Below are 12,214 nucleotides of genomic sequence, written 5' to 3' on the forward strand. Positions count from 1 at the left end.
GGTGTTAACTAAAATCCTTTAGGAAGGGAAAAGTCATGGAAATAAGTAGAATCTTCATATCTACAAGCAAAAATTACTACTACTTATATGTTTGGACCTGGAGATGCCATGTTTTTGTTCTGGAGTTTTTTCAGTCCTAAAAAGCTTCTGGGATTTGGTGGCAAATAACATTTTTTTATTCATATAAACACCTTTGATCACAACAATTCTATTTGTGTATATTGGGTCAAAATCTATATAACCCTTGAAACATGGCCACCTCTGGAATACAACTTTATAACAGTGGTGAGTAATACTACAGAATGTTTTAGAAAAGGGGAGGTAGTGAAGAATGCCTGTTCATAAAATAGCAAAGAAATTAAACATAGGCAGAATGTAAAGTCAGGCTGGGATTTGGCCTGAGTATTGAAGATAATAAGTTTTATTCTTACAAAGAAGAAAAGTCTAGGTACTGTTATTGTGTTCACAAGTGTTTGTATACATTGTGATCATAATGTGATCTTTAATAACCACAAAGGGTTGACGTTATGGCAGGATTACATGTCAGTCTCTAATGTACCACTACTCTACCTTCAACCCTTTGTAGTTATTAAAGATCACAGCAGGTAGAGATATTGACATGATCTCAGTGGGCACATCTACACATGCATAATGTGACACAATAAACTCTAGCACATGTCACAGAGTTTATTGCTCCCGGGCATGCCCAGGACTGCGGCGTGTTGAGCCACGACTGCTTCAACCTAGCTCAACATGCTGTGGAGGCACTGGCTGGGGCACAAGGGTGCTCTGGTGCAGGGCTAGACAGCAGACAGCCCCTGCACAGAAGCACCCTGTTGCCCCAGCTAGCCCCATCAGTGTCTACACGTGTGTTGCTGTGGAGTAAAAAACTCCATCGTAGTACTTGTGTTTACAAATATTAACCTATGGCAGAGTTAATTAGTTGACTCCATCCTAATAGTCCTGCACATGTAGATGCTGAGATGCTTATTGCATAGCTAATTAGGCAACTGCAGTAAATAGCTCATGTAGATACTTGGCATACCTTCTGCCTGACTTCAAGTAACAGATAATCACCTCTGTACACAAAGACTTGGAAAACCTTAAGTGGTTTTGTAATGACATACATGGTTTAATATCAACTCCACTAAATAGCATTAATATCTTCAGCAGAACATTGTCCAGTGCCACCAGGCATGGGAATTGCTTCAGCACTAATTCAAAGACGGAATTATTAGCTACTGAATTACTAGCACTGAGAAGTTTTTTATCTACTTATTGACCTGACCTGACCCTGCTTAGTATGGATTTGATGGGATTGTATGACAAGAATGTAGCTGGTGGTTAGATTTTAATAATTTGAATAAAATTGCTGAAATAAAACAGACAAAAATGTAATAAAAAAAATGTAACTTTCCCATGCCACCTTTGAACCAAGCCACTCAGTCAGCTAACTTCACTCATTAGAAGTTTCTTTCTGGGGCACTGGGGAGCACTGTAGTTGTGACAACCAAGGGCAGACATATAAATGGCAGTGCTAATAAGACCTGAAAAATGCCAAGAAAAGGCTGTTTTATAGCAGAAAGTTAATGAAATCTACCTCCTTTGAGTGTTTCTAGAAATAAATTCTGAGCTAAAGAAACTTATTGATTTGTTTTACCCCCTGAGTGTCTGCTTTTTCCACAGTGTAATCAGACTTGCAGTCACTTCATATTTCTGTCATAGCCACACCAAACCTGTCACTCATCCTGACCTTGCCTTTTAGGCAATTTCCAAGACTTTCAGTTTGTATCATGTCATAATATGGGTTTAAAATTAAGGTAGATAATACAGTAGAATATGTATTAGTTGAAGGACTCAGGACAGAACACACATTTTGGGGGCTTGAGAGTTCTGATAACTTAGGGCAATAACAGACACTGGATTTCTCTCCTTTTATCCTAGTATCCTACAGGCCCATTGTCTCACTTTTAGCATCTGTGAAGTATCTTGAGACAACACCTTTTCTTAATTTGAGTTAATTGCCATTCAGGCTGCCTGTGTAAATGTCCTGTATCTGTTTTGATACAAGTCAAACCCTGGAACAGTCAGAAATGGGATAAATCCAAGGCTTGTTTTTACTTGCAGAGTCAGCCAGCAGGTTTTACCAGCAGTCAGCCAGCTGAAAGTCTATGCGGAGCATTGGTTTCCCCAGGACTCCAGTTTCACTCCTTGGGTGGATCCAAACATGCAAGCATGTGCATTTGTGGCAGTGCAGACCTCTTTGCGGCACTAAAAACTGCATGCATTGCATGTTAAACCATGTGTGGCACTGCTAATTTGTAGCAACAGGTCAAAATTTGCTACCCAGATTTCCTGATAGCAAAACAAAACAAAACAAAACCTGAAGGAAAAAGCGGCACAAAGCATGCCAAAGTGGTGTGCACCATAGGTGATGCATAGGGGGTGCACGTGCTCCCCCTGAGAGCGCTGGTGATCCCCTCCCTTCCGACAGCGAGCGCTCTTGGCTTAGGTGATGGGCAGGGGGGGAGGCAGGCAGAGTGCTGGTGTCCCTTACAAGAGGTGCCAGCGGCACTTCCTGGCTTACCATCCGGCTTGGGGGGACCTGATCGGCCAGTGCTGCCTGCAGACAGTCCCTGCTTCGCCCACCCTTGCTGCTGATGCCCATGTCACTGCCTGTGGGTGGTCCCCACTTGCTGACACCGCCAACACCACCTGCAGGCGGTTGCCATGGCTCCCCAGCCTCTAGAGGCATGCGTCACTTATGGCGTGTGCCAGGACAAATGTGGAGACGGGGGAGCAGAGAGCCCAGGATATGAAGCCCCCATGCTGAGGCACCCTGAGCCCCAGCCACTTGCTTCCTGGCTGGCTGGGGTGATGGGTAGTTCAAGATGGGGGAGCAGGCAGCCCTGGACTGGCTTCTCCCCTGTCTTTGTATGCCTCAGTGCAGGGGCTGTGCTGTGGAGCCCCCACCCTGAGGCACGCAGAGACAGGGAAGAAGCCAGCCCATGGCTGTCTGCTCCCCCATCTTCAGGCACACTGCTCCCCAGCCAGCTTCTCCATGGCCGGCTGTGGTACAGTGAGCCATGGTGCAGGGGTTCCACATGCCTCAACACAGGGGCTCTGCCTGCTCCCTCGACTCAAGGCACACTGCTCCCCAGCCAGCTGGGGAATGGCTGGCTGAGGTGCAGGGTGCCTCAGTACAGGAGCTCTGCAGACTGTAGAGGTGGGGGAGCAGGCAGCCCAGGTCTGCTCCCGCATCTCCACATGCCTCTCCCCAGATGGCTGGGGTACAGGGTGCCACAGCACAGGGGCTGCCTGGTGGCTAACCCTGCACTGAGGCAACCCTATGCCCCAGGCAGCCCCCCCCACAGCACATGGAGCAGCAGGACATTGTGTCCTGCTGCAGACTACACAGGTGGGGGTATGCAATGTGGCCCAAGGCCACATTGTGCTGCAGCAAACACACATTTGTGCTGCAGCAAACACACATCCTTGCTTGTGTGGACAACTTTGCTTACTTGCACCAAATGGGAATAATCTGGTCCTAGGCTGTCACTGCATACATCTTTTTGCTGTGGTTCAGACTTCATAGTGGGTGCTGACTTGAATGTCCCAAACCAGGTTTGCACCTCCTTTGGACATATCCAAATGTGAAGAAAGGTGTAAATTCAGAGATAAATATATGCTGCTCTCTTTCTAGAAAGTGTGGGAAAACAGGAAGAAAGAGTCAGTATTCATGAAGAGTGATCATGGGACTAAAAAGTTCCACACTAAATAAAGTATGCTGTTTCTCTTAACAGATTGTGATGGACATGTACACTACAGCTATGAGGAAGTTTCATTTCTCTAGCTTTGCATTGCTTTTTTTCTTGGAAAATACAAGGCCTGTAAATCAGACACAGACACTTCTGACTGAAGGCAAGAGGGGAGGAAAGAGTTCCTTAAAATGCAGACTTGGGAAAGAGTGGAAAAATGGATATATCATTGTACTGTATATGACTCCCAATGTTAGTGAGTATTATTTATTTTCAGGAATGTTGGTAATTGACTTTTCACTGAGGTTTGTTTCTGAGAGTGAAGCAAGGAAACCCTCAGTTGGCAAGAAGTCTAGGCTTCAAGTTGTATTATTTTTAAAGGTCCTGTCATTATGCCAGCTTTCCAGACTTGCAGATTATTAATGCCAGCTGCAGAAAAATGTAATCTAAAGGACATTAAAAAGTAGTCCCCCTTAATGGGAAAAGCAGTCATGAAATCATAAAAATAATTAATGATGCCTAATCAAAACACTGAAAGCCGAGCAGAATTGAAAGAAAGTGCAGCCTATGTGAAACATTACCTAATGTCTGAAAATGTCCAGTGTACAAGCAGAGTATTTCTGTAGAGAGGGGAAAGGATACAAGAGATTTTTAGAAACTCTTACATTTGCAGAATGTATTAATTGGCATGATGAACAATCCTAGATATATTTGGGTACTTTTCAGTAAGAAAAGAATACTAATCACATACTCTAATACAAAAGGAAAAGATGGGGATATTTTTAAATACAATCTTTTACTCTAACTGAACCTTGCATCTAACCTCTTTAATGTGGACTTTCTATACAAAACAGGTTTTGTGTTTGCATGACACAAACAGGAACATCCATATACACTGCTACATACCTGTGAACTGAGTTGATGCAGTTCACTGTACTAACATACAGATTCTTACATTTTTTCTTATAGTTTACATGCCAGCCAAATGCTGAGTGATGAGTTCCATATTTGCTTTCAATAGCTGACACTGTGGAGGAATAGAGAGTAGGATTTTTTAAAGTATTTAGAATTGGCTGATCTCTTCTACAGCTGAAGTTATTAGGCTTTTCTGCTGATTTCATTACAGATGCTATTAGGCCAACAACAAATGCTTTTGAAAACAATCTACTGGGAAACTACTGTTGGAAACTTGGCATGAAAAAGAATAAGAAATGGTTTAAATTATTTTAATGTTTCTTTCTAATATGTATTTAGTTAATAATATAGCATTTTGCTTCTAAATGTGTTATAACAAAAGCCTGGAAGTTCACCTTTGAAGTGTAATTGTACCCTCTGTTTTTGCTAGGGAACAAAGTGTAATAATGCTTCTTTGGATTTACATTGGTGTAACAAAACTCAGATTTTTTCCTTTATATATTTCTGTACTGTACTGTTTTATTGGCAAAGCTACCTGGGGTGGTGTTTTGCTACTTCCTGCTTGACACAGGAACCAAATCATGCATAGTCAATATAAAAGTGCCAAGGGTCTCCTGGGCCATTGGCTCTAGTCTTCTACAGTCACAGGCACTCAGTTATCCAAGTGTCCACAAGGTGTTCTGACATCTCTTTGCACAACACAACTGCAAAGCACCCAGCACAGGGGCTTCCCTGGGGGTGGTGAAATCTGGAGGAAGGAAGCAGCAGCAGCAGTCCCCAGAGAAGCAGCTGCAGGGACCACTGGAGTAGCTGTGGAAGGCACAGGGTGCTGTACAAGGGAGTAGCACATTTACTTCCTCACACTGGTGTTTTTTCATGGCACACTTGCATTGCTCTCATGACACACTAGTGTGTCTTGGCACACCCTTTGGGAATCACTGGGTTAAGGTATGCTCAGAGGATTCTTGGAAGAGGATCATTGCCACACTCTACATAGGAAAGCAAAGCCTCACAATCCATATCAATCTCACCTGGCTCTAAATTTGACAGTCTGCTTGATCCTGAGCATGTGAGCCAGACCCATTAGGTAGCCACCTAAGAGGTTTTTACTATTAGCATGCCCAAACACCCACTTCTGGCTAAGATCCCTTCTCAGTGCTTTAGAACAGGGGCAGCCAATGTCTGGCTCATGGGCCAGATCAGACTCTCAGCAGGCTCCATTTCCCAGGAGCTCCTGCCCACATCATGGCTGCTGGTTTCCATGGAGACCCCAGGAGCAGTGGGGCTGTGACAGTGCAGGGTCAAGGTTTCCATGGAGACTGGCCCCAGCAGTGATGGCAGGGCACGCAGCTGGCCGGGGAGCTACTTCAGGGCTGGGATCTTGCAGCGGTGACAGTGGTGGTACAGAGCTGGGGCAGAGCTGCAGTCCACTGCCCACATGCTCTGGAAAGAGCTGTGCAGGCAGCAAATTCTGACTCTGCCCCACTCCAGATTATGCATTCACCGCCGCAAGAGCCTGACCCCAGCAGCTTCTTGCCGGAGCAGCTCCTTGCCCAGCTGTGCGCCCTGCCAGTGCTGCTTGGGTCAGTCTCCATGGAAACCCTGGTCCTGTGCTGCCACAGCCCCACCACTCCTGGGGTCTCTGTGGAAACCAGCTGCAGTGATGCAGGCGGGAGCTGCTGGGAAATGAAATCCAGCTGCTGGCTGGATCCACCATTTTGCTTACCCCTGCTTTATAAGAAAGTAACTCCACCTCCCCATCTTCCACATGCACAAATCCAGGAATATATTCAAAGGGAGCAACAGTTCATTCTTGGACCCTACAGGCAACTGCTAGAAGCTTGAAGCATGTGATTTTCAGATACCATCCATGCGAATACTAGGTTTTCATTATTCCGTACCAAAATCTTAAATCTACAAACACACACAAACTACTATACCAAGAACACCCCTGTCCCATCATATCACCTTGTCCATAAACCTGTCAAGTTCCATCCTGAAGCAATTCAGATTCCTTTCTGCCACCACCTTTTTGGAAGGCTGTGCCAGAACATCACTCCTGTGTTGGTTAACACACTTCTTTCTGATTTCCTGTCTAAATTTGTGTGCAGCCAGTTTATATCTATTTGATCTTGCATCAGTATTGTTCTTTAACTTATATATAGCTCTGCTCCTTCCATGATATTCACCCTGTGAATATATTTAAAAAATATAATCATTTTCCCATTCGGATTTCAGTTAGCTAATTTAAACAAGCCAAGCTCCTTTTAATCTCCGCTTAAAAGATAGGGCCTTCATTTCCCTAACTGTCCCTGTAACCCTATAACTTAATTTCCCTAACTGTCCCTAAAACCAGTGTGAGATGCTGCTAGAGGCACGCTGAGAACAAAAAAATGTTCAGCGCACTACATATTTGCAGGACAAGCTCAGAATTTGATACGTGGATTTCCATGTATCAAATAAAAGCACCCTGGAAAAAAGCAGTGCAGGGCACAGTTCACCACCATACTTGGAGGCAAGCTGGGACTTGGATCTCCAGAGACACTCTGGCATCTAACCAGTGTCTCTATGGTGCCCCCTACTGCCCTAGCACTCTGCGTTCACATGCTGGAGCAAGCAGGAGTGACCCGGTGCAAGGCTGTAAGTAGGGATTGCAATGGGGGGGGCAGGCTGTAGATATGTGGGGGTTGTGTGAGGGTAGGGGGGCTGGTCAGGGGACATGAGTCCCCTGCAGGGCCCCAGCTCTCTCTTGCAGCAGTGGCCGTGGGCGCTCAGGGCCTGCTGCGGCCAGAGTCCCCAGTGGTGCAGTTCTGGCCGCCTCAGAGCCGGTGCCACCTGGTGTGGGGCTGGCCCAGGTTGGCGTGGGGCCGTGTGGCTTCAGACAGCACTGGGGCCGCTCGGGCTGTCACCCGGGGCCCAGCCGGACTCAGGAATCACGTGTCATGCTGAGCTGAGACCCACTTCCATGGAACTGACCTGGCCCAATGGTGCGCAGTGCCCATGGAGGCAGGACCCGGCCTTGCATGACAAGTGGCCTGGGGCTGCAAAAAGGCATAGGGCCCCATGTGGCACTGCACTGAGCCAGGCTGCACCCACAACAGGCGGCACGGGTAGCACCAGCTCTGAGTTGGCTGGAGCCACGCTGCGAGGGAGCTCAGACAGCAGTGGGCCCTCAACACCTCACAGCTGCTGCTGCTGTGGGGGTGATCTGTGAGCCCTGCAGAGTGGTTGCAGCCGTGCGGGGGGGGAGGCAGGGAACTGGGGCCCTCTGGGCAAGTTGGGGCCCTGCAAGGTGGAGCTGGGCCCTGCAGCAGGGGCTGGGGCCTTTCAGGGGGAGCTGTGGGCCCTGCAATCCCCCCACACCTTATCCACACACTCCATACCCCTCCTGCAAACCCCATATCCCCCCATCAGACAGCCATCGTGCCCAGACAGGATGAGACCTGCTGGCAGGAGCTGTGGCTGCAGGGGCAGCTGTCCCTAAATCCTAGTTAGTACGGGTGTGTGAAACAGGCCGTATTTGATTCTGATTTGGCCTGAATCAAGAACAATGATTCGATTTGTTGATTCGGATCACCGTCCTGATTTGATTCGGCCGAATCTGAAGATTCGATGCTGATTTGGAAAAAAAATCAGCAATTCAGCCATAGACACAGCTTTAAATGTTTTTTCTACATACCTCCAGGTACCAGGCATGACTCGTGAATACTGCAATGGTGGGGTGGGTGGAGCGTCCCAGAGGAATGCAGTAGGGCCCCCTACATGCGCGGGCCCCCCACATGCTCAGTGGAAGTGCTTCTGGTCCACTTCCAGGTCCATCGGGGAGTGCGCTGGGGGTCCTCCCTGCACCCCCTCCAACTTGGTAATAGGCCATGGGGGACCCCTAGGTGCCCCCCCAGACCCAGGAGGCACCAGTCGCCGAGCTGGGGGGGCACAGGGGATCCCCCTAGTATGCTCCCTGGCAGACCTGGAAGTGCTTCTGGTTCACTTGTGGGTCTGCTGCCGAGAGTGCTGGGGAGCCCTCCGCACTCCTGTGGGATGCTCCATCCGCCCCAGCATTGCAGCATTGATGAGCCATCTCGTACCTTGAGGTACATAGAAAAAACATTTAAAGCTGTGTCTATGTCCGAATTGTCGAATATTTCCTAATCTCCCCGAATTGATTTGGGGGTTCCAATTCGATTTGGAGAGATTAAAGGGTAACTGAAGACAGAGGCTAATGTCACTCTGCTAATGATATGTGGTGGAAAGCAGAAGAGATAATAGACAAGGCTGGATGGTGATAAAAAAGGGAATGTGCACCCCCATGTATTTATTTTCCATGCTATTTGCTATAATTGTGTGTATGTAAATGTAGGGAAATGCTTACTTGGTCTACTTGAATTTCAGTGGAATTCGGGTGCTTAACTGCTTTTAGCTCCATGGAGAATTCTAGGTTCAGATCCTTCAAACAAAACCCTTAACAGGGAGATGTTGGGTGGGAGGGCATGGAAAATGTTTATTAACTAGTTCAGTAGCCAGTTATGCCAGTTCCTTCACCTTCTGCTCTTCACTTAACACTATTAGTCCTATGACCTATGCACAGGACTAATAATAGTCTTTCTGTCAGGAAGGGACTAACAGAAAAATATCAAATAAAACACTACATATACAATAGAAATGCACGCACGGGCATGCAGACACACGCGCGCGCGCACACGCACACACACACACGAAATAGTATCCCATTCAAACAAACTATCACACAAGTGTGATTTGAGGGAATTGGCCTTTTGTACTACTGAAGAAGATTTTCTGATCTTGGGCATGATTAATACTGCAGAAGAGCACATTGTGTTGCTACTGCACAATCCATGAATTTAACAGAAGCCATTCAATAAAGAGCCAGGCTGGTTTTCCTGTCATGGGCAGCTGTAGGCTGCCTGCTAGCATGTCCTGTCTGGATTGGAAGTTTGTATCATTTATATATTACTTTCTCTCTCCCTCTGATAGCAGTGGGCTAATAATAGGTGTTAACAGAGGTTCATGTTCTAGCATGAAACTGAAACACACAAGGCCACACAAGACAAGTAGATTTAATACTATTAAATCTACAGCCCTTCCAGTTACATACGTTCTCCATAAGTCGTCCTTCAAAGCTGTTGAAGAACATCAGACCTATCTTTCCTGGGATATGTCCCATTTGGTTCAGCAAGTGCCAAATAAGTACCATGTACTGAATTTACACAGTAATGTGCAACCTACAGGCTGTAGCCTGGATCTGGCTCCTAAAGCAACAGGTTTCAGCCCGCAATGTGGGGCACCAGTGGTAAACAGATTGGCATGGTAAATCCCATTCCAGGCCCTGCTATGTGCCGCTGATCCCCTCCACAGCCCTCTCTGCTTATTCCTTCCCCTCTCCTCTGTGGAAGACACTGTTTACTGGAGGTAAACTCTCTTCCTCTCTGCCTTTCCCTCTCTCTGAAATTGTTAACCATGTCCCTCCCCACACTTTTCCTGCCCATCTCCCCCTACCAGAGAGGAGTGATGGCCTGAGGTGCGCCAACTTACCAACAGCCACCCTGCTGCTCTAAATGATGGAGATCTACTGAATGTGCATGTTAACTTCTTTGCATAGTCAACAGCTGTCAGAAAGGGGGGAGGCTTTACCAGTGCACATTGAAAGCCACTTTCCTTGACAAACAGTGGAAACGCTTCATTGAAGCGTAACCATTTCTGATGACTTTGCACCAATGAATAATCTCATGTCACATGCAACAAGCCCCCTCCTACATCTTCATATCTCGCTGTAAAACTTACTTCATTTGTCTCCATACCTTTCTGTCTACAAACTGTTGGGCTGAGTAGTGTATTTATTGTTGTGTGTGAGGGTTAGCTGGTAATGTCTTTGAGGCAGAGACTTTGCTAAATATTTGTTAAAGAGTGGGGAACACAATGGTAAGAAATACTTGTAGGAGAAGGGTACTCTGGAAATTAAACATGACGTAAATTTTAGTACTCTGGGGACTTATCGGAAAATGTTTACTGAGCTTTCATCAAGCACATTACTAGTTGCTTCTTGATAAAGTTTTCTTAAAGGCAGATATGATTTTGCAACAAAAACTATACTTTCCTCACTTTTTGTGATACCAGGGATATCAGGTACATCCCTTGCAGCTTCTGCAATCAGTATGGTTGTTCAAGAGGGGAAAAAAATGAAAGATTTGGAACAAGGAGACATGCAAGTTAAACAAATCATTCAAAGTCTATAGTGCTTCCAAACTCAATGAGATTTTGGATTATCTGGTGTGTGTGTTGGCCATGCAAACTAAGATGTCTAGGGACAGCTTGCCCTTGTGCTACTGTCTCAGTCAGATGTTTTCTATGTTTTTTTTATTGAGTTTACAATTCACTTGTTTGAACCAGTATTTCCTGGTTATCATGCAGGCAAAAAATCCATCCAGGGAAACACACACACACACACACACACACACACACACACACGTTTGAAAAGAGAAGAGTTTCACTTAGCACTGCTATGTCTATGTTATACAGCAATTAGAGATTCAGGGGCAGATTTTTAGCCTCTGATCCAGTAACATTGTGCTGGAAAGGACTAAATATGAAGGGGTGAATGGAGATTCCTTTATTACCAGGAAATCCCCAACCAGTACACCGATCCTTACCACCACCTTTTTGTCACTCTCATGTACCCCATCCAACACTGGGGTGGAATCACACAAGTACCATACTTTCTTTTCCTGCTTAATAGATTTTGCATTTTTAAATTTCCTCTGTTTAAAAAGCCAGGCTGCACAAATACACTTGAGCTCTTCAATGGACATGTGGGTACCCATTCATACTCATAGTAATGTCATGTAGCCTCTGTGTACCTTACGTAAAAATATATGCAAGGTATATGTAAAACATACATACATGCAATGAAATGTACTACACTTGTATAACAGTATTAACTGCAATAAAGCCTCCCTAAATGGCATTTTACTAATCAGCCCATCTATAATTCAGAGACAGAGACAAACACATAGGCAGGTTTCCTGCTTCTCAGGAAAAGATAGTAAGGAGGTCTTGTATTACTAATACTTAATCTTACACCATATACTGTGGAACATTTACTAATACACTGGTGAGGAATTAAACTAAGTTACATCCATCACAAAACGAAACAAGTGGATATCAATGTATAACTCTTCCTTTTTTATTGTATTTGATCATTTGCTAATTTGCAACATTCAGCCATTCCAAATGGGCCTTTCAGTCATTGGTGAATGTGTACAGGCCACTAAGTTATGTGCGCCAGACTTTCAAACTGTAATAAGATTTGAGTCCCATGTTTGGATGCTCAGGCTGACACTTTTAAATGCAGCGAGATAACGGACCTGCTTTGCATAAGACTTGACATCGCAGCTGAACAACATGATGTAAAAGTTAGGTGTGGTAAGCATTATTATGATGCATGGAAATGCTGTTTCCACCTTCCAACTTTATTTTTGGACATTCTGTCTGAAAACTTATATTTAAAAACAGGCTTCGAACAGGAG

General features: G+C 45.6%; 1 protein-coding gene and 1 long non-coding RNA gene across 3 annotated transcripts in view; one reads left to right on the top strand and one right to left on the bottom strand.

The window, feature by feature from the left end:
* Positions 1 to 12,214, top strand: part of PRSS12 (serine protease 12) — a 90,730-nt gene that overhangs the window by 50,128 nt on the left and 28,388 nt on the right. The gene's annotated exons all lie outside the window — the stretch shown is intronic.
* LOC149870658 (uncharacterized) overlaps positions 1 to 12,214 on the bottom strand; it is a 75,463-nt gene that overhangs the window by 31,289 nt on the left and 31,960 nt on the right. The gene's annotated exons all lie outside the window — the stretch shown is intronic.

Source organism: Crocodylus siamensis, chromosome 2 (genome assembly GCF_052110815.1).
Source record: "Crocodylus siamensis isolate JL-2025a chromosome 2, ASM5211081v1, whole genome shotgun sequence".
Taxonomy (NCBI): Eukaryota; Metazoa; Chordata; order Crocodylia; family Crocodylidae; genus Crocodylus; species Crocodylus siamensis.